At 42.0% G+C, this 19,009-nt stretch overlaps 1 long non-coding RNA gene across 1 annotated transcript in view; it reads right to left on the minus strand.

Annotated features, from left to right (window-relative positions):
* Positions 1–633: 633 nt before the first annotated feature.
* LOC140725940 (uncharacterized) overlaps positions 634–19,009 on the minus strand; it is a 55,680-nt gene continuing 37,304 nt past the window's right edge. The window contains exon 3 of the long non-coding RNA XR_012098537.1: positions 634–1,725. This is a non-coding gene — a long non-coding RNA (uncharacterized lncRNA). The remainder of the gene's footprint in view (positions 1,726–19,009) is intronic.

The raw sequence follows: 19,009 nt of genomic DNA on the forward strand, positions 1-19,009 counted from the left end.
TGTCACACTACGGGCTTATTAACTTACTAACCTACATATTTTTGCGATGTGGGAAGATACCATTGTACTTGAAGGGAGCTCAGGCTGTCACAGGGAAAAATTGCAGCTCCATCCAGACAGTGTTGAAGGTCAGTATTGAATGTGGATCTGTGTAGCTATGTTACTGTGCCTCCTCCAAATGTTGTTAAATGTAATGAAGGTAGTGCTTGCTATGGTTCCCATAGCTGCTTCTTCCACTGGAGTAAAAAGACAAGCATTCATGCTCCAGCTTCAATCTGCACAAGTTATTTGACACAGTTTATCACCACAAGTAATGAAGAGTTACAGCTGGACTGGGCCAGCAACTTTAAATTCCTTGGTGTTATCATTTCAGATTATCTGCCCTGTGTCCAGCATGTTTGTGCCATTACAAAGAAAGCACTGCAGCACCTTGACTTTCTTAGAAGTTTGCAAAGATTTAGCATCTCATCTAAACACCTGATAAACTTCTATTGATGTGTGGCAGAGAGTATATTTAGTGGTTGCATCATGCCCGGTATGGAAACACCAATGTCCTTGTATGAAAAATCCTACAAAAAGCAGTTGGTATGGCCCGTTCCAGCATCGGTAAAGCCATTCCCACCATTGAGCACATTGACATGGAGCGCTGTCTCAGGAAATCCGTCGTTAAGGATGCCCACCATCCAGGCCATGCTCTTTTCTCACTGATACCATTAGGAAGAAGGTACAGGAACCTTAGGACCTGCTCTACCAGGTTCAGGAATCAGTTATTACCCCTCAATGATCAGGCTGTTGAATCAGAGAAGGTAACTTCACTCAACTTCATCCACCCCACCACTGAACTGTTCCAATAACCAATGGACTCTATTTCAAGACTCTTCATCTCATGTTCTCGATATTTATTGTTTATTTATTTATTATTAGCATTTCTATTTTTCTCTAATTTGTATTTGCACAATTTTTTTTGTACATTGGTTATTTCTGGTTTAAAATGGCATTACTGAAGTTGTGCAAAAGCTTACTGGTAGTTCAGAAGGCAAGAAATATGACTAAAACCATTTTCAATAGCACATTTTCTGAAGTAAATTGTGCTCAACTATCACTGCAAACAGTGAAGAAGCAAGCAGATGCAAAGCTGATTTGAAGGATGAGCCATACTGGAATATCTCAAAGACAGAAGGCAATGTGTTCAAGAAGTGCTCGCAGACAGAGTTAGTATTGCTGTCGCTATTGAAGTGAACAATTTGGAGAAGAGGTTGAACTGCTCCAAGCGCTGAGCTAATTTGGTGAGATCAAGTACAGCTTCGGGCTGTGTGGTCCAAGTGTGTCACTCTGTTGGGGCTGGGGTCCTAGAGCAAGGCGCTACCTGGTGCTCAGACAATTTAGACACCAACCCAAATGGACGGAAAAGCCCAAGTGCAGAGGCAAGGGTCAGGCTCATTTTGCTTGCTCTCCTGTGATGTTCATTCCTCTCTTGGGTGGCTGTCGTCTTTGCAAGTCTTTGCAGAGTTTGTGCCCTGCTAAAGTGATAAACCGAGATTGAGGCTTGAGCCTCCTACCACTCCAGCTGCTCTGGGTGAGGATCTAAGGATCCCTGGTTCACAATGCTCTCGCTTCCATCTATTGATTGCATGATGTGTGTTTTTTTCCCTCTTACACTGCACGGCGATTATGGTCTTCATTTTTTAAAAATTGGGTTCTTCGAGTTTCTTGCTTTGTGGCTGCCTGTAAGCAAACAAATCTCAAGGTGTAAATGTAACCAGGCGACTGTTGAATATCATTATTTTGTTGTTAAAGTGCACTTACGTATTCACCTTGGTAATGCTAAAATAGCTGCCTGTACCTTTAAGAGAAAACTGTGATGTTATTTTGCATGGCTGAAGTAGAACGAAGAGTTGCCATGTTCTAGAAAGGACAACGTTTGAATATTTTTCTCGGGTTTGGTGAGGAAAGATTTTCGCAAATAAATTGATTAGTGCTGGAGAGCATGATTGTGAAGTTCCTTAATCGGCCTACTAGTGTGAGCAAGGAGAACTCATTTCAAAGTCTACCCTATATGTGATTGTAAGTTAAGCATGTGTGTGCCAAATGTGAGTATATCTCTTAGTTAAGATCAGATGTATTTATTCATACTTTTGATGTTGTGTATAAAGTACAGGGTTGGTGAGATTCTAACATTGTCCCAGCACTCGGTTCTGGGACCTCTACTTTTCATGATTTTTATTAACGACCTGGATGTGGGGGTAGAAGGGTGGGTTGGCAAGTTTGCAGACGACACAAAGGGTGGTGGTGGTGTGGATAGTGTAGAGGATTGTCGAAGATTGCAGAGAGACATTGATAGGATGCAGGAGTGGGCTGAGAAGTGGCAGATGGAGTTCAATCTGGAGAAGTGTGAGGTGGTACACTTTGAACGGTCAAACTCCAAGGCAGAGTACAACTATTCTATGTTCTATGTTTGTAATTGTTTAGAATTGCTTCTACTATATTGATTTTGTATATTTTGTTTTTAGTTATTTTCATACTGCATACGTAACAAGGGTGTGGTCTGAAGTTAAACTGAGATTATAATAGTGGGAACTGTTATTTCTATTTATTTTGTCCTTTTTATTTTGATACCCTCTTTCTGCAATAGAACATCTAATACAGATAAAGGAATTTAAGATCCGAAAAATTATTTGTTGTCCTGCATGTATATTTTTCCCCAGGCTACATATAGAACATAGACCATAGAATAGTACAGCACAGTACAGGCTCTTCAGCTCTAAGTAAAAAACCTTCCTCTAATATCCCCCTCGAGCTTCCCACCCCTTACCTTAAAGCCATGTCTTCTTGTATTGAGCAGTGGTGCCCTGGGGAAGAGGTGCTGGCTGTCCACTCTACCTATTCCTCTTAATATTTTGTAAATCTCTATCATGTCTCCTCTCATCCTCTTCTCTCCAAAGAGTAAAGCCCTAGCTCCCTTAATCTCTGATCATAATGCATATTCTCTAAACCAGGCAGCATCCTGGTAAATCTCCTCTGTACCCTTTCCAATGCTTCCACATCCTTCCTATTGTGAGGCGACCAGAACTGGACACAACACTCCAAGTGTGGCCTAACCAGAGTTTTATAGAGCTGCATCATTACCTCGTGACTCTTAAACTCTATCCCTTGACTTATGAAAGCTAGCACCCCATAAGCTTTCTTAACTACCCTATCTACCTGTGAGGCAACTTTCAGGGATCTGTGGACATGTACCCCCAGATCGCTCTGCTCCTCCACACTACCAAGTATCCTGCCATTTACTTTGTACTCTGCCTTGGAGTTTGTCCTTCCAAAGTGTACCACCTCACACTTCTCCGGGTTGAACTCCATTTGCCACTTTTCAGCCCACTTCTGCATCCTATCAATGTCTCTCTGCAATCTTTGACAATCCTCTACACTATCCACAACACCACCAACTTTTGTGTCATCTGCAAACTTGCCAACCCACCTTTCTAACCCCACATCCAGGTCTTTAATGAAAATCAAGGAAAGTAGAGGTCCCAGAACTGATCCTTGTGGGACACCACTAGTCACAACCCTCCAATCCAAATGTATTCATTCCACCATGACCCTCTGCTTTCTGCAGACAAGCCAATTCTGAATCCACCTGGCCAAACTTCCCTGGATCCCATGCCTTCTGACTTTCTGAATAAGTCTACCGTGTGGAACCTTATCAAACGCCTTACTAAAATCTGTGTAGATCACATCCACTGCACTACCCTCATCTATATGCCTGGACACCTCATCAAAGAACTCTAACAGGCTTGTTAAACACAATCTGCCCTTCACAAAGCCATGCTGACTGTCCCTGATCAGACCATGATTCTCTAAATGCCCATAGATCCTATGTCTAAGAATCTTTTTCAACAGCTTTCCCACCACAGACATAAAGCTCACTGGTCTATAATTACCCGGACGATCCCTACTACCTTTTTTGAACAAAGGGACAACATTCGCCTCTCTCCAATCCTCGGATACCATTCCTGTGGACAACGAAGACATAAAGACCCCAGCCAGAGGCTCAGCAATCTCTTCCCTTGCCTCGTGGAGCAGCCTGGGGAATATTCCATCAGGCCCCGGGGACTTATAAAACCATAGAACCATAGAACACTTCACCACAATACAGACCCTTCAGCCCTCCATGTTGTGCTGACCCATATAATCCTTAAAAAAAAGTACTAAACCCACACTACCCCATAACCCTCCATTTTTCTTTCATCCATGTGCCTGTCCAAGAGGCTCTTATATACCCATAATGTTTTAGCCTCCACCACCATCCCTGGCAAGTCATTCCAGGCACTCACAACCCTCTGTGTATAAAACTTACCCCTGATGTCTCCCCTAACATTCCCTCCCTTAATTTTGTACATATGCTCTCTGGTGTTTGCTTATCTGTCCTAATGTATTTTAACAACTCCAGCACCTCCTCTCCCTTAATATCAACATGCTCCAGAACATCAACCTCACTCATATTGTCCTCACCATCATCAAGTTCCCTCTCATTGGTGAATACCAAAGAGAAGTATTCATTGAGGACCTTGCTCACTTAACCATATAAATCATATAACCATATTACAATTACAGCGCGGAAACAGGCCATCTCGGCCCTTCTAGTCCATGCCAAATGCTTACTCTCACCTAGTCCCACTAACCCGCACTCAGCCTATAACCCTCCATTCCTTTCCTGTCCATATACCTATCCAATTTTACTTTAAATGACTATACCGAACCTGCCTCTACCACTTCTACTGGAAGCTCGTTCCACACAGCTACCACTCTCTGAGTAAAGAAATTCCCCCTCGAGTTACCCTTAAACTTTTGCCCCCTAACTCTCAACTCATATCCTCAAACTTCCACAGCCTCCAGGCACATCTTCCTACCTTTATCTCTAATCGGTCCTACCTTCACTCCTGTCATCCTTTTGTTCTTCACATAATTGAAGAATGCCTTGGGCTTTTCCTTTACCCTACTCACCAAGGCCTTCTCATGCCCCCATCTTGTTCTCTTCAGCCTCTTCTTAAGCTCCTTTCTTGTTACCCTATATTCCTCAATAGACCCATCTGATCCTTGCTTCCTAAACCTCATGTATGCTGCCTTCTTCCACCTGACTAGAGTTTCCACTTCACTTGTTAGCCATGGTTCCTTCACCCTAACATTCTTTATCTACCTCACCAGAACAAATTATCCCTAACATCCTGCAAGAGATCCCTAAACATTGACCACATAGTACATTTCCCTGCAAAAACATCATCCCAATTCACACCCGCAAGTTTTAACCTTATAGCCTCATAATTTGCCCTTCCCCAATTAAAAATTTTCCTGTCCTCTCTGATTCTACCCTTTTCCATGATAATGCTAAAGGTCAGGGAGCGATGGTCACTGCATAAATACTACATTCTTTGATAATAAATGTACTGTGATTGATTGATTGTCCATCCTGTTGGGTGAGGTCTTTAACTGCTTCTATTGTGTTTCTTGTATTTACTATGATTACCTGCAAGAAAATTAATCTCAGGGTTGTGTTTGTGACATATACGTACTATGATAATACATTTATTTTGAACTCTGTACTTTGAATTTTGAACTGGGCCATGAGAAGTCCACTGTTGAAACATTTTTGCAATACTACTGCAAACAGTTGATGAATTTTAAGGATCATTTAATTACATAGAAACTCTAAAATTGCAAGCAATTATCTGAGGAAATATTAGTAAACACCATTATTGCCTATGAAAATCTGGGCCATTAGAACCGGGAGAAATTTATGTTACAGGAAACGGAAATGGAAGGAGAGAGTAAATCTGAAAGGCTGGAAAATTAGACAAAACATTCAAACTGTGGAATTGCACATTTAATCCTCAGTTTTCTATCAATATTTCGATCAGGCAATTCTGATGGTAAAGATGAAAATTTATCCCATCATCATATCCACCACAGATGAAAATGTAAAAGGAGTTATTAAAAAGATATTGAGAGTTGCCTAGCAACCCATATTGAAATATTACAGCCTCGGTTACAATGTCTGAATTACATCATTACCCATGGAAAGGAGTTAATGTTGACTCTCTCTTCTCTCAGATTACCTTTCATCAGTGGCCATTGATTTCTCAGTTTCAAGCAGTTCAAATAGGCAGCGTTGGAAGTCTTAGTACGACTGATTTTAAGGTTCAAAGAGATCAGCATTTAAAGATTCATAACCCCAGCAGTCTGAAGAACATCCTGAACACTTGAACCATTGAATACCTAATCACACATTGAGTCTGGAAAAGATGCCTCAGGAAAAATCAATGTATCCCGACTGGTCAGTTGGATAATGCAATTGCGAGTGAAATTTGAGGCATTCCTGTTTATCCTTTACATTACATCATTCCACCACAACTGAAACATCTGAGGCAAAGTTGTTCCATCAGGAAGTTTCTGTCATTATCACTAAGAAGCGAAATCATAGGTTTGTGAAAAAACACATTCTACAGGAATTGTTGGATAATCAAGAACTCTGCAGAGGCCATTACATGGCATATGGAGAATTTACAACATTTTCAACCTGTCTGTGCCAACATACAGTACATGCTGCATTGAAGGCTCTAGACACTCTACTTCATCAATCCCTATCCACATATCCTTCTATATTTTCTCCCTTGTATACATCCATCCAGGTGTCATGTCATTGGCTCTTCACACAACTTCAGAACATCTGAACAGTGAAAATGCAAACATCAGGATACCCTTTATCAATTACAGTTTGTCATTCAAACTATTGTCCCTGCAAAACTAATCAATAAGCTTCAAGACCTTGGCCTCTGTACCTCCTTGTGCAATTGGATCCTCGATTTCTTCACTTGCAGAACCCTGTGAGTAATTGGCAAAACTTCTCTTCTACAATCTCCATCAGCACCGAAGCACCACAAGGCTGTATACTTAGCCCCCTGTCTACTTGCTTTATGAATGTGAGGCACAGCTCCAATGCCATATTTAAGTTTACCAACCAGCATATAGGAGGGAAAGTGGAAGTCTGGCTAAGTGGTACCACAACAATAAACTCTCACTCAGTGTAAGCAAGGCCAAAAAGCTGATTATTGACTTTAGGAGGAGAAAACTGGAGATCCTTGAGTCAATCCTTATCAGGGGATCAGAGATGGAGAGCGTCAGCAACTTTAAATTCCTTGGTGTTATCTTTTTGGAGGACGTTTCCTGGGCCCAACACATAAGTGTCATTACTAAGAAAGCACACCGCACCTCTGTTTCTTGGGAGTTTGTGAAGATTCAGCATGGCATCTAAAGCTTTGGCAAATTCCTATGGAAACACCAATACCCTTGAATGAAAAATCCTACAAAAAGTAGTGCAAATAGTCTGGTCTATCACAGGTAAACCTCTTGGCATCATTGAGTACATCTACATCTTCCTGTTGCAGGAAAGAGGTATCCATCATCAAGGACCCCCACCAGCCAGGCCATGCTCTCTTCTCATTGCTTCCATCAGGAAGAAGGCACAGGAGCCTCAGGACCCACACCACCAGGTTCAGGAACAATTATTGCCCCTCAACCAAGGGGTTCCTGAACCAGAGGGGATAACTTCACTCAACTTCACTCAACCCCTTACTGAACTGTTCAAACAGCCCATGGACTCACTTTCAAGGATTCTTCATTTCATGTTCTTGATATTTATTGCTTATATATATATATATTTATTTATTTGTTTATTTTTGTATTTGCACAGTTTATTGCCTTTTGCACATTGGTTTTTTGTCCATCCTGTGGTCTTTCACTGATTTTATTGTATTTCCTGGATTTTCTGTGATTGTCTGCAAGAAAATGAATCTCAGGTTTATAAATGGTGACATACATGTCCTTTGATAATAAATTTACTTCGAACCCTGCTCATCCAGATTCCTCTTTAATGGCTATGTGGTCACGTTAGTAACATCTATAGTTTTAACTCGTCTTAAAAATAGGATTGAAATCACTCACCTGATAATTACCTATGACTTCTCTGCTCGCTAGCGATCAAAAGCATGATGTAATTATACACTTTATATTCTACAGAATTACAATACAGAACAGTCCAACTTGTTAGCATCAATTCTGGCTATGAAATATGTGAGCATTTCATTCTTCCTCACCCAAACAAACTAAAACATGCTCTCAATAAATACTGAGCATCTGCTAGTGGAGATTGGTTTTGTCAGATGCATTTTTAGAGATTTGACCGTTTTGTATGTGATGCTTAACGTCATGGTGCCAGAGGGCTGAGGATTGTTCCACTGTTTCCAACATAGTGGTTCTAACTAGTTCAACCAGGTCAACCAAACAATAGACCCAGATGACCAGATCACAGGCTGTTTCTTCTTCCTTATTATGGTATATTACATAATAAACGAAAATGGTCTCAGCTTTACCCGATCATTAACAGAAATCCCTTGTGCCCACATTCAGTTGCTCCGATTCAGCTATCCCTGCGCAAGAACCACTGATTCACCATCAATAACTTTCGGAGATGGGAGGCGAACAATAGGCTTTTATTAGCACCAAAAGAGACAACAACATCTTGGAGACTGAGGGAGGAGCAGTGCCTCCAATCGACTTTATACAAGGGTCTGTGGGAGGAGCCACAGGAGCAGTCAGCAGAGGGGCGTGTCCAGAGAGCAGTCAGCAGAGGGGCGTGTCCAGAGAGCAGTCGGCAAAGGGGCGTGTCCAGACAGGTATACATAGTTTACCACAACCACTTCATCAAATAATTCACAAAATGGCATCTGCTAGGAGAGTCTCACAATATGGCTGCCTCCATTCCTGCAACCACATAGCAAGAACAAAGACTTTTGCTTTGTCTATTTCCACTGTCTTTGCCTCACTCCTGTTCACTGTTTTGTAAATTGTAGTTCTTTCTGACCATCAGGACCAAGTAAGGAAGGTCAGTAAGCAGTTGGGAACGGTGGGAGGAGTATGTAGGTGTTAAGCAGATATAATGTGCATAAGAGTGGAAAATGGTAAAAGCACTGGGATTATAATGGATATAACCATATAACAACTACAGCATGGAAATAGGCCATCTCGGCCCTTCTAGTCCGTGCCAAGCACTTACTCTCACCTAGTCCCACCCACCTGCACGCAGCCCATAACCTTCCATTCCGTTCTCGTCCATATACCTATTCAATTTTACTTTAAATGACAATATCGAACCCGCCTCTACCACTTCTACTGGAAGCTCGTTCCACACAGCTACCACTCTCTGAGTAAAGAAGTTCCACCTCGTGTTACCCCTAAACTTTTTCCCCAACTCCCAACTCATGTCATCTTGTTTGAATCTCCCCTACTCTCAATGGAAAAAGCCTATCCACGTCAACACTATCTATGCCCCTCATAATTTTAAAAACCTCTATCAAGTCCCCCCTCAACCTTCTACGCTCCAAAGAATAAAGACCTAACTTGTTCAAAAATCTCCTCTGTACTCTCTCTATTTTGTTGATATCTTCCCTATAATTCGGTGACCAGAACTGTTCACAATACTCCAAATTCGGCCTTACCAATGCCTTGTACAATTTTAACATTACATTCCAACTCCTATACTCAATGCTCTGATTTATAAAGGTCAGCATACCAAAAGCTTTCTTCACCACCCTATACACATCAGATTCCACCTTCAGGGAACTATGCACCTTTATTACTAGATCACTCTGTTCTACTGCATCCCTCAATGCCCTACCATTTACCATGTAAGTCCTATTTTGATTAGTCCTACCAAAGTGTAGCACCTGACACTTATCAGCATTAAACTCCATCTGCCATCTTTCAGCCCACTTTTCTAACTGGCCTAAATCTCTCTGCAAGCTTTGAAAACCTATTTCATTATCCACAACACCACCTATCTGCATACTTACTAATCCAATTTACCACCCCATCATCCAGATCATTAATGTATATGACAAACAACATTGGACCCAGTACAGATCCCTGAGGCATACCACTAGTCACCAGCCTCCAACCTGACAAACAGTTATCCACCACTACTCTCTGGTATCTCCCATCCAGCCACTGTTGAATCCATTTTACTACTTCAATATTAATACCTAACAATTGAACCTTCCTAACTAACCTTCCATGTGGAACCTTGTCAAAGGCCTTACTGAAGTCCATATAGACAACATCCACTGCTTTAACCTCGTCAACTTTCCTCGTAACCTCTTCAAAAAATTCAATAAGATTTGTCAAACATGACCTTCCACGCACAAATCCATGTTGACTGTACCTAATCAGACCCTGTCTATCCAGATAATTATATATACCATCTCTAAGAATACTTTACATTAATTTACCCACCACTGATGTTAAACTTATAGGCCGATAATTGCCAGGTTTACTCTTAAAACCCTTTTTAAACAATGGAACCACATGAGCAATACGCTAATCCTCTGGCAGCATCCCTGTTTCTAATGACATTTGACATTTGAAATATTTCTGTCGGAGCCCCTGCTCTTTCTACATTAACTTCCATCAAGGTCCTAGGGAATATCCTGTCAGGATCTGGAGACTTATACACTTTTATATTCTTTAAAAGCACCAGTACTTCCTCTTCTTTAATCATCATAGTTTCCATACCTACCCTACTTGTTTCCCTTACCTTACACAATTCAATATCTTTCTCCTTAGTGAATACCGAAGAAAATAAATTGTTCAAAATCACTCCCATCTCTTTTGGCTCCACACATAGCTGTCCACTCTGATTCTCTAAGGGACCGATTTTATCCCTCACGATCCTTTTGCTATTAATATAACTGTAGAAACCCTTTGGATTTATTTTCACCTTACTTGCTAAAGCAACCTCATATCTTCTTTTATCTTTTCTAATTTCTTTCTTAAGATTCTTTTTACATTCTTTATACTCCTCGAGCACCTCATTTACTCCATGCTGCCTATATTTATTGTAGATCTCCCTCTTTTTCTGAACCAAGTTTCCAATATCCCTTGAAAACCATGGCTCTCTCAAACTTTTAACCTTTCCTTTCAACCTAACAGGAACATAAAGATTCTGTACCCTCAAAATTTCACCTTTAAATGACCTCCATTTCTCTATTACATCCTTCCCATAAAACAAATTGTCCCAATCCACTCCTTTTAAATCCTTTCGCATCTCCTCAAAGTTAGCCTTTCTCCAATCAAAAATCTCAACCCTGGGTCCAGTCCTATCCTTCTCCATAATTATATTGAAACTAATGTTATTGTGATCACTGGATCCAAAGTGCTCCCCAACACATACCTCCGTCACCTGACCTATCTCATTCCCTAACAGGAGATCCAACACTGCCCCTTCTCTAGTTGGTACCTCTATGTATTGCTGCAAAAAACTATCCTGCACACATTTTACAAACTCCAAACCATCCATCCCTTTTACAGTATGGGCTTCCCAGTCTATGTGGGGAAAACGAAAATCTTCCACAATCACAACCTTGTGCTTACTACAAATATCAGCTATCTTCTTACAAATTTGCTCCTCCAATTCTCGCTCCCCATTAGATGGTCTATAATGCACCCCTATAAGTGTCACTATACCTTTCCCATTTCTCAATTCCACCTAAATAGTCTCCCTAGACGAGCCCTCTAATCTATCCTGCCAAAGCACCATTGTAGTATTTTCTCTGACAAGCAATGCAACACCTCCCCCCTTGCCCCTCTGATTCTATCACACCTGAAGCAACGAAATCCAGGAATATTTAGTTGCCAATCACACCCCTCCTGCAACCATGTTTCACTAATAGCTGCAACATCGTATTTCCAGGTATCAATCCATGCTCTAAGCTCATCCACCTATCCTACAATGCTCTTAGCATTAAAATAGATGCATTTAAGAAATTCTACACCTCTTACTCTCTGTTTATCCCTAATAGTGCAAACAACTTTATTATCTTTTTCTTTCTTCTCCCCTACATCTTCGGTCTGAGCGCTCCCCTTCTCTGTCACCTGCCTATCCTCCCTCAGGCACTGTCTACTTCCTTTCTCTATTTGTGAACTAACCTCCTCTCTCCTAGTCTCTTCAATTTGATTCCCACCCCCAACCATTCTAGTTTAAAGTGTCCCCAGTAGCCTTAACAAATCTCCCCCACAGGATATTGCTCCCCTAGGTTTCACGTGCAACCCGTCCTGTTTGTACAGGCCACACCTGCCCCAAAAGATGTCCCAATGATTCAGAAATCTGAATCCCTGCCCTCGCTCCAATCCCTCAGCCACGCATTTATCCTCCACTTCATTCCATTTCTACTCTCACTGTCGCGTGGCACAGGCAGTAATCCTGAGATTACTACCTTTGCGGTCCTTCTTCTCAACTCCCTTCCTAACTCCCTATATTTTCCTTTCAGGACCTCTTCCCCTTTCCTACCTATGTCATTGGTACCTATATGTACCACGACCTCTGGCTCCTCACCCTCCCACTTCAGGATATCGTGGATGTGATCAGAAACGTCCAGAACCCTGGCACCAGGGAGGCAAACTACCAGCCGGGTCTCCTGATTGCATCCACAGAATCGCCTAACTGACCCCTGAACTATTGAGTCCCTATTACTACTGCCTTCCTCTTCCTTTCCCTAACCTTCTGAGCTAAAGGGCCGGACTCTGTGCCGGAGGCACGACCACTGTTGCTTCCCCCAGATAGGCTGTCTCCCCCAACAGTAAGAAAACAGGAGTACTTATTGTCAAGGGGCACAGCTACTGGGATACTCTCTAGTATCTGACTCTTCCCCTTCCTCCTCTTAACTGTGACCCACTTGTCTGCCTCCCGTGGCCACGGTGTGACTACCTGCCTGTAACTCCTCTCTATCAACTCCTCACTCTCCCTGACCAGACAAAGGTCATCAAGCTGCAGCTCCAGTTCCCACATCTTGGAACTGTTGGGGATCAGGAGAGGACAAATACAGTAGATTCTCCAGAAAACCACCTTGGTTTGAATAACCACGAAATTCTGCAGATGCTGGAAATCCAGAGCAACACACACAAAATGCTGGAGGACCCAGCAGGTCAGGCAGCATCTATGGAAATGAATATGTAGTCAACATTTCAGGCTGAGACACTTCTTCAGGTTTGAAAAAGACAGTTTGCATCTTCAAGCTTCAGTTTCTATGTGGAGTGTTTACAGTCACAACAGCAACAATCATAACATGACTGTTGATATTGATGGCACAAATTAAGTCTGTATGATTTGTTTTATGAATCATATTCATACAAATGGTCATACATTTAATAGTCATTACAGAGACAAGATACAAGATGACTAGAACTGAAAATTGGTTATTGCCTACAGAGTAGGGTAGAAAGTGGGATGAGTGCCGCAGGGACAAGGGAAGGGCATCCTAGAGCAGGGGTTTCCAAACTTTCTTATGCCATGGAGCAATACCATTAAACAAGGGGTCTGTGGACCACAGACTGGGAACCCCTGTCCTAGAGGGAGAAGTCTATAGGCTACAAGTGGTAGAGTGAATGGTAATTTAATAAATAATTGACATTTGTAAGAAAGATATTGCAAAAATGAACAGCAATTTTAATATAAATTGTACAAATTATTCTTGAGAATGGGTTTAATGGGATAGTTTCCTAGAAGAATATATTGTGTAACAAACCACAAATTGCATATGTTTTTATGTATAAAATATACTTACAAATTGATATCTACATATTTTAACACGTGTGTGTCTGTTTACAATTAAAATGCTACCCATTATGAAATCAGAATTTGTCCTCTTGATGTTATTCACCTTAGCAATGGTGTCAGTTCTATAGCATCAAAAATGCATGTCATTACTATGTTTCAATGAACACCTACACTCGGTCCGCCAGAAAAAGCAGGATCTCCCAGTGGCCACACATTTTAATTCCACGTCCCATTCCCATTCTGATATGTCTATCCATGGCCTCCTCTACTGTCAAAATGAGTCCAAACTCAGGTTGGAGGAACAACACCTTATATACTGGCTGGGTAGCCTCCAAACTGATGGCATGAACATTGACCTCTAATTTCCGTTAATGCCCCTCCTCCCCTTCTTACCCCATCCCTTACATATGTAGTTGTTTGTTTTTTTTCTCTCTCTCTCTCTGCCCATCACTCTGCCTGTTCTCCATCTCCCTCTGGTGCTTTCCCCCCCCTCCCCGCCCCCAATTTCTTTCTCCCGAGGCCTCCCGTCCCATGATTCTTTCCCTTCTCTAGCTCTGTATCACTTTCACCAATCACCTTTCCAGCTCTTAGCTTCATCCCACCCCCTCCGGTTTTCTCCTGTCATTTCGCATTTTCCCCTCCCCCAACTACTTTCAAATCTCTTAGTATCTCTCCTTTCGGTTAGTCCTGACGAAGGGTCTCTGCCCGAAACGTTGACAGTGCTTCTCCTTATAGATGCTGCCTGGCCTGCTGTGTTCCGCCAGCATTTTGTGTGTGTTGTTTGAATTTCCAGCATCTGCAGATTTCCTCGTGTTTGGTCATTACTATGTACAACGTTCATTCCTTCATAACTGAAATTGGTGCAAAAATATGCAAACTACCATCTGCATCTATCAGCTATTGACCAATAAAGATCAAACCCCATGGCAGGTAATCAACTGTAGAGGAATCAAAGAACACTCAGACATTAATGTTTTACTCCTGCACGTTTCCAAACTGACTGATCACTGATGGATCGGCGTACCAACACATAACTTCAGTGTGTTTCACTGCTGAGTGAAGAACGTCATTGCCCATTTATTACCTTGCTCTACAATGGCTTAGGGCCACTTTGTGCATAGGAATGCATAAGTAAGCAGGACGGTTGAAGCAAGAGAAGAAAATAGTAGGTAATCCACATGCATAAACGTGAATTGTGGAGCTGAAGATCATAGAAACCCTTAATGTAGGTCAAATAATGAAACAAGAGTCATAGGACAGAACTAACTTATTAACCTAGGTGGGATTAACCTAAATTCCTGTTCTCCGAGTTTCTTTCCAATTTACTTAATTCAAGGGACATTTCCCTCCACATGTGTAACCCCTCTCCATGTTTTCCCATCTATCGTGACAGCCTTTATTAGAGTTGGGGTGCTCTTGTGGTGAGGGCCGTTTAAAGGTCTATGAATTAGAGAGATTGGCATGGATGTTTGGCCTGTTCTCACAGAGCTGTAACTCAGCAGGAGGCCTCCTGGATCTGTGATCAATTCTCTGGTGCATTTATGAATATGTTGGGAAAATAACTGCATGGGTAGATTAGGGACTAATCTTGGATTAACCTCCAATTATTAAATTTGTTCTGGCTCTGATTGGTTGGATTATTAAATTCTAGGCATAAAAGTGGTTATTCCAGCCTTTGTTTCTTTGATAGAATCTGTCTTTTCCCAAAGATGAAATGAGAAAATGTCTAATTATTTTATTTAGAGGTATAATGTGGAATAGGTTGTTCCAGACTTTCGAGCCACACCACCCAGCAACCCCTGATTTAATCCGTGCCTAATCACAGGACATAAGAAATAGGAGCAGGAGTCGGCCATCTGGCCTGTCGAGCCTGCTCCACCATTCAGTAAGATCATGAACGATCTGACCATGGACTCATCTCTATCTACCTGCCTTTTCCCAATAACCCTTAATTACCCTATAACGCAAAAACCTATCCAACCTTGTCTAAAATATATTTACCAAGGTAGCCTCCACTGTTTCATTGGACAGGGAATTTTACAATGACTAATTAACCTACTAACCAGAATATCTTTGGCCTGTGGGAGGAAATCAGAGCACTGGGGGAAACCTACACATTCCACAGGAAAGCTGTGCATAGTCCTTACGAAGGACTCCAGGATTGGACTCTGAACACCGACAGTCCGAGCTGTAATAGTGCTGTGCTTACACTTCCCTGTTGTAACACAAGGATATTATACTTGACCATTGTGAATGAGCAAGTGCAGCAGGCAGTGAAGAAGGCTAATGGAATGTTGGCCTTTATTACAAAGGGAATTGAGTATAAGAGCAAGGAAATTCTTTTGCATTTGTACAGAACCCTGGTGAGACCACACCTGGAGTATTGTGTACAGTTTTGGTCTCCAGGGTTAAGGAAGGACATCCTGGCTGCAGAGGAAGTGCAGCGTAGATTCACGAGGTTAATTCCTGGGATGTCCGGACTGTCTTACGCAGAGAGGTTAGAGAGACTGGGCTTGTACACGCTGGAGTTAAGGAGATTGAGAGGGGATCTGATTGAAACATATAAGATTATTAAGGGATTGGACAAGATAGAGGCAGGAAATATGTTCCAGATGCTGGGAGAGTCCAGTACCAGAGGGCATAGTTTGAGAATAAGGGGTAGGTTATTTAGGACAGAGTTAAGGAAAAACTTCTTCTCCCAGAGAGTTGTGGGGGTCTGGAATGCACTGCCTCGGAAGGCAGTGGAGGCCAATTCTCTGGATGTTTTCAAGAAGGAGCTAGATAGGTATCTTATGGATAGGGGAATCAAGGGATATGGGGACAAGGCAGGAACCGGGTATTGATAGTAGATGATCAGCTATGATCTCAGAATGGCAGTGCAGGCTCGAAGGGCCGAATGGTCTACTTCTGCACCTATTGTCTATTGTGGTTACAGACATGCAGCAAATGTAACATGCAAACCTTCTTATGCAGGCAAAAATTGCACAAAAGTGGTCTGAATTACTTACATTTATATCTAAGGAGTAGCCTGTGAGCACTCTCCACTTAGAGCAACACGCAGAAAATGCTGGAGGAATGCAGCAAGTCAGACAGCATCTAAGGAAATAAGTAAACAATCAGCATTTCAGGCTGAGATGCTTCATCTGGACTGGAAAGGAAGGGGGAAGGCACCAGAATAACAAGGTGCAGGGAGCGGAAGAAGGGTAAGCTAGAAGGTGATAGGTGAAGCCGGGTGGGTGGGATACTGTATGTCACTTCATCGGTGCAGAACTGGATGGTCTTGTTTCTCCATTCACGAGTTTTCCAACTAAATACAATCCTTGTGCAACATTATGATGATATTAGCTGGTAATGACATTTTTATTAAAGGATGCTGAAGTTTGGGAAGGAGATAGACTTGGACAAGAAAAACTCACACCCAGGTTCCATGATGCTTTCTTTGAATTAATGCTGGCTGCAGTCAGGAGCAGAGAGGACAGAGAGCCAGAATCGGAATCAGAATCAGGTTTAATATGTCTTGAAATTATTCTGTTTTGCCACAGCAGTACAATGCAATACATAATAATAAACCAATAAATTACAGTAAGTATATAAATAAAATTAAATAAGTAGTGCAAAGAAAGAGAGAGAAAAAACTGAGATAGCGATCATGAGTTCATTCAGAAATCTGATAGTGGAGGGGAAGAAGCTGTTTTTGAAATGTTGAGTGTGTCTTCAGGCTCCCGTATCTCCTCCTTGATTATAGTGTTGAGAACAATTCCTGGGTAATGGGCATCCTTTATGATAGATTTTTAAGCATTGCCTTTTGAAGGCATCTTCGATGTTGGGGAGGCTAGTGCCCATGACCGAGCCCGCTGAGTTTGCAACTTTTTCTGATCCTGTGCTGTGGCCCCTCCATACCACACTACAGGAAGAATCTGATGCAATAGAGAGGGTGACAAATACAATTAAACCTACTCATCATGGCTTATGAAAGGTAAATCATGTTTGATAAGTTTGATCAAATTTTTGAGGGTGTAATAGGAAGAATTGAGGCAGTATATTTTGATATTTAGCTGTTAAAGTTAGCATGTAGATCCAACAAGTAGTCAAGAAGATAAATGGCATTTTAGCCTTCATTGTAAAGAGGTTGGAGTTTAAAAATAGCGAGGTTTGATACTGGTTTGATGCATTCATGACAAATGGACTCGAGTTTCTCACCCACACTCTTCTTTTCCATTTTTAGTAGTCATGAGCTAAGGATTCCTCCAAGTCTGTCGGAATATAATACTTTATTAAAGAAGCTTTGAAAATACCTTGAATAATTCCTCATTCCTCATGGTGATATCATGCTAAGATGGAGCTCTGAATAATCTGACTTGGAAAAATGGAATTAGAAACATGCTGTGGCCTGAGCTTTGGAGTCAGCCAGATGAAAGCAAGCCTCTGCACTGAGGATGTTGCTCGTGGTTTCCTGCGGTGCTGTTGTGTTGAAGGGCAGTTTGTTTTTAGAGCTACAGCATTGTAATAGGCCCAGGCCCGGGCCTCCCACTTGCACCAATGTGAACTTTTAACCTACTAAACCTTACACCTTTGAAATGTGGGAGGAAACGGCAGCACCCAAACAGAACTCACACAATCACAAGGAGAGCTCATATTCTCCTTCCAGACAGTGGTGGAATTGAAGCCGAGTTACTGGTGTTGTAATAGAGCTGCCCCAAATGCTTCCACAGCTGGCCACACTACCATGCTAAGTGTGTCCAGGAAGGATTTAGGGGAGACAGTACCAGTGGTATCTCTCATGTACTTCGAGAAGCTGTGGCTGGTTCACGCCTATGGAGCATACATGGACTCAGGCATCTTTCCCTCCCTGTGCTCAATGAGCTTCTTGCTGCATCAGGTCTTGATCCTCAAACATGGATTTTCTCTGACAGTCGGAAATCACTTTGGTGTGAGAGAAGGGGTTTGGGGTTTGATGTTGTTGTCATTATTATTTTTGTCTAGGGAGAGGCTGGGGGTTTGTAATGTTGCAGCTGTCATTTTCTACGTGGACGATCTGCTAGTTTCTTGTGCAAGGGAGGGGGTGGGATGTTTTCGGGTTTGCGAGTTTTGTTTCTTTTTCGTGCTGGTGGGGGGATTAGATGTCTTTTCTCTCAAATACTCCCATGGTTTTTTTCTGAATTTCGTGGTTACAGCTATATAAGATGTTGGTTAGACTCCACTTGGAGTACTGTGCTCAGTTCTAGTCACGTCATTACAGGAAGGATGTGGATTCTATAGAGAGAGTGCAGAGGAGATTTACATGGCTGTTGCCTGGATTGGAGAGCATGCCTTTTAAGAATAGGTTGAGTGAACTTGGTTCTTTAGGAGACT

The sequence above is a fragment of the Hemitrygon akajei genome, chromosome 4, assembly GCF_048418815.1.
Source record: "Hemitrygon akajei chromosome 4, sHemAka1.3, whole genome shotgun sequence".
Lineage (NCBI taxonomy): Eukaryota > Metazoa > Chordata > Chondrichthyes > Myliobatiformes > Dasyatidae > Hemitrygon > Hemitrygon akajei.